Genomic DNA, 4,967 nt, shown 5'->3' with positions numbered 1-4,967 from the left:
TAGGTCATTTTGAAAATTGGTTCTTTCACGTTTTTCGACCCCTTTTTGGTAGTTTTACAGTGCTATATTTTCAAAACCGTTTCATATTTTTCAAAAAAAAAATTATATTTTATTATGTCTACATAAAGACAAACTCTGTACCAAATTTCATCAAAATCTGAGAGGGTGAGGTCTGATCACTGTGTTGATTTGACACGGAATGACCCTTTTCAATTTTTCTTAAGGAATCTAAGAACCTTTAAACTACAAAATTTTCGAATTTCTGGAAAAATATATGTTATGCATAACTTAATTCTGAGCAGCTTATTTATTACCATAAGCAAAAAAACTTTTCTAAGTTATCATACAAATGCGTAACCTTTCCTATCTCAGGTGCCGGTATCGCTGGTTTCTCGTTTTGCATGCGTGATATCTCAGAAAGTTTCTTATATATTTCCGTAAATCTTTTAATGCGTCTTTGTCTGGTTTATTTTTATGATCTGAACCTAAGTTTATTTATTTTTTTAAATTCATTTATTTATTTTTTTGAAATTTTATAAGTTAATATCAAAAATTTCCAAAATTTTGGGCGAAATTTTTTTTAAAACTAATATTTTTCATTTTTAGTTAAAATTTAGGTTCAAATCATAAAAATAAACCAGACAAACATGCATGAAAAGTTTTACGGAAATATATAAGAAACTTTCTGAGATATCACGCACGCAAAACAAGAAACCGGCATCTGAGAAAAAGAAACTTAAACAGCTGCTGTTAACATAAATCTCTATGGTTAAAGTTTATGCATTTTTACAATAACTTGAAAAGTTTTTTTGCGTGTGGTAAAAAATAAGGTATCAAATTGTTCAGAATCAAATTATGTATGTCATATATTTTTTCCAGAAAGTTGAAAATTTTGGAGGTTAAGGTCCCTTAGATCCCCTATGACACAATACATTCGCCTTACTAATATAAACTCATTTAAGTATGAAACAGTAACCTGAAAAACCCCTCAATAATAGGTAGTGATAAATATATAAAGTGTTGTGAGTGTTATATGTTGTGTGTGTTATATTTGTGAATACAAGCTGAATAATGCGGGAAAGTTATTTACTGAAGCTCTGTGATGCGACTCTGATATGCAGCAAAATACGATGCTTCCAATATTTCAAAACCTTTTTAGAACGTGAATTTTTTTTTCCAAACATGGGGGCTCATAGGAGGAGAGAGTGCTATACTTGAGTTTTTATGCCGAAAAATAAATGAAAAAACTTATAAAACAAACCCCTAGAATAAAAAGATCGGTTTGATGATTTTCGAAATATATGTTGCGGGGAAATACTCCCACTAATCTCCTAACTTGGTCTAAATGTTCAAGCTTTTGACATTTGCGTCTCTTTAGCCCCTAAGAAGAGTGTTAATGGCTAATACAATGCTATAATGCTCCCGTTCCCTCCAAAGAAAAATAGTAGCTATAAAACTGACGAAAACTGAAGAAAAAAAAATGTAGGTCGGGGCGTTTTTTGCCAAGCAGTGTAATTTAAAGAGAAAAGATTTGAGATTTTCTGAATTAAAAAAAAAAAAATGTTTTTTGCGTCAAGACACCAGTTTAAAACATGATGTTACTTTTGTTTTAGTAAAATGGTTTTAAGCTTCTGAAAGAAAATTTCCTGATACAAACGACATTAAAAATGATTTTTGTCGTAGTTTTTAATAATTTTAAACTCTTTTAGAAAACAAAAATATAAAGGCTGCATTTTGATTTTAGTGGAAACAATTTCACCAATTGCTTGCTGAATTTTGTGCAATAGAAATCATTTAGTTTTAGAGGACGATTTTTTAATGATTTTTTTTTTTCATTTTATAGCTCTGAGATTGCTAAATTTGCCCTTTAAATACTTTATCATCTTTCGAGTTGAGAAAATTATCTTCGAAATTTATAGTCTATACAAAATAATTTTTATTCTTCAAAGTTGTCTGAGTTAGCGTTAAGTTGCTAAATCTTCATCAGCGATCACGAACACGCAAGTAATAAATTACGCGAATGATATGTGGTTAAGTTTGTATATTGGGTACCTGCATGTATGTATGTGTAACAAATGTGAATAAAAATTTAAAATGTATTTAAATAAAATAACCAGAAGTATTTGATGAGAATGACTATACTTAAATCTTTTTCTACTTTCAAACTTAAAAGTCAAAACTTCTGGGAGTATTAAATATGAAAATCATTTTGCATGAATAAAAATATTTTCTTTCCAATACACAAGGAACAAGGCCTTTTAAAAATTTTCAAAATATATTAAAAAGCAAAAACAAAAAGATTTAAAAATTTTTGAAAACTCCCGATTTCAATCGTAAATTCTTAAAGGAAAAACTGGGACATAGAATACAAAATGTAAGTTGATACTTTTTTGTTTTTTGTTGTTTATTTGATATTCTGTTTCAGGCTCACCAGAAAAGTCAAAAACTTATATCTTCCTTCTTCAGTCAACCGAATAAGAAATTGCGTCTCAATGAAGATAATCCAACTTCAGGTATTATCGAGGATGATACACAGCAGGGTAAAAGTAAAGCTATAAGTAATTGTGAGGATATTTCTTTCGGTCCTGACCAGGAAACATCACGATCAAGGAAATTCAAAAAAATTCCAAATTGGTGGCATTCGAAAGAGCATTGGAAAACATGTTTATGGCACTGAAACTACGTGCCCTCGTGACCACGTTATCGAAATATGAGGTCTTAAAAATTGCCGAAATTTTTAGTAAATTCGCCAAATTTAGCGAGTTTTGTTCAGAAATGGAAGGTACGGCGCGAATTCAACATCTGCATCTGACAAGACATTTCACTTCCATATTTGGTCACCACCAAGGCGCGTGAGAAATATCGCATTAACTCTTTACTCGGGGTGACTACCATGGCGCGGGGTGTCGTGGCACAGACTGCGGCATTGAAATTTTTAGGGGCTTGTGTTCCGGGATATTAACGTGCAACTGTATAGGGGAAAACGCCACCGCCCGAAATATTTGTTTTATTTTATTGTAAAAACAATGGAAATATAATGTATAGGGTCTGGTGGGGGAAAGTGGACAATGGGGTAAAGTGGTCATACGTCAAATGAATGGCTATAGCTTGGAAATAAATGTTCGAATGAATGTAAAAATTTTACTTTAGAGTAAGGCAGTTAGAAACTACATTTTGAATACGAAATTTTACAACTGGCAAAATTAAATTCGGTAAAAAAAAATATTTTGCGTGAACATGAAAAATTTTAAAATCTAAACACCTATTTTAACATTCTTGGGAAATTTTGTTTGTTAGAATTTGGAACAGATTGACTATACAGGAAGCTTTCTACATGTCTCAAGAACTCTTACTCATTAGCAGTTAGCTGAATCTATTTTAGATAATTTTTTAGAACAATTTAAGTAAGATGGGGTAAAGTGGTCATAATATTAGGCTTAACGAATATTGTTCTTCTAATGTCACTTAATCTTTAGGTATAAGGCAGATACATATTAAATATTAATTTTACTTAATATGTATTTTTTTTACAGTAAACGGGGTTAAATACACGAGTATATGCGTATATATATGCATATATACTCGTGTAGACATGTACATAGACGTATTCACATAAATGCGCCAATAAATACGTATTTGGGTGTCTGCAAGTATTTTTTATTCATACAGCTATACATTCTACTATACACGTATATGCTCGCTTATACTCGTATATATAAGAACACTTATATATTCAGGTAGACACGCATATACGCATACGTACTCGAGTAGACACATACATACAAGCATGTGATATAAAGGTATACAGAGTGAGTTTATATTCTTGAGCAAATTATTAAAAGGTGTTAGAGGAGAGAATAAAAAGCAAGAATCAATAAGGAAATATGGTCACAAACACAATGCTGACGCGCTACATGCACGCAAAGTGAGAAATTGATGGATGCAAAAAAAGTCACAAATATATATATATATATATATATATATATATATATATATATATATATATATATATATATATATATATATATATATATATATATATATATATATATATAACACAAATACAATTTTACACAACATTTTAGGACTTAAGAAAGTTTTAAAGCGATTGATGAAATTTGCGGCCTTCAGCTATAATACATGCGTCGCATTCACAGATCCCTCTCTGTTGCAATAACGAGACTTTTGAAAAACTTTCATCAGCCGCTGCGCCTTTGTTGCGATACGTGTATTAAAGCTACTACAGACCGTAACTTTCAATAACTGCTCTAAATATTTCTTAAAAACTAAAATGTTAGGTGAAATCATCTTTGTGCAACAAATTTGTGCCCTGCTTTGCATCCATCAGTTTCTGGCTTCGTGTGCATGTAGCGCGTCAGTGATTATAACTTCCTTATGATTCTTTGCTTCTTATCATCCCCTCTCACACCCCTTTGATTTTTGCCCAAGAGCTTAGATTCACTCTACGTAAATGTACGTATATATGTCTATACAGGTATATAATCGTGTTTACACATATACGTGCGTATATACTCGTGCTTCCATATTATATGTACGTGAGTAGACACGTACAAAGACGCACTGGATGTATCCACGAATTAACTCGTGTATACTCGTATATGTACGTATGTACACTTATATATGCGTATATACGTCTACTATACACATATATACTCAAGTATGCACGTATTTTCTCGAGATACAAGTGCATACGCGCATATGATGTTCGTTTATACGCGTATATACTCGTATATACACATGACACGTACATATACGTAACACGTATATACATGTGACACGTATGTACTCATGTAGACACGTATACACTCCTGTAGGTAATCACGTATACATGCTTATATACTCGTATATACACGTATATACTTGAGTAGGCATATGCATGCATGTATCCGATGTACACATGTATCTACTCATATAGGAACGTGTTTACTCGTGTATAACACGACACG

The sequence above is a fragment of the Uloborus diversus genome, chromosome 2 (assembly GCF_026930045.1).
Source record: "Uloborus diversus isolate 005 chromosome 2, Udiv.v.3.1, whole genome shotgun sequence".
Classification (NCBI taxonomy): Eukaryota; Metazoa; Arthropoda; class Arachnida; order Araneae; family Uloboridae; genus Uloborus; species Uloborus diversus.
The sequence above is the reverse complement of the archived record's forward strand: the minus strand, read 5'-3'. Positions refer to the sequence as shown.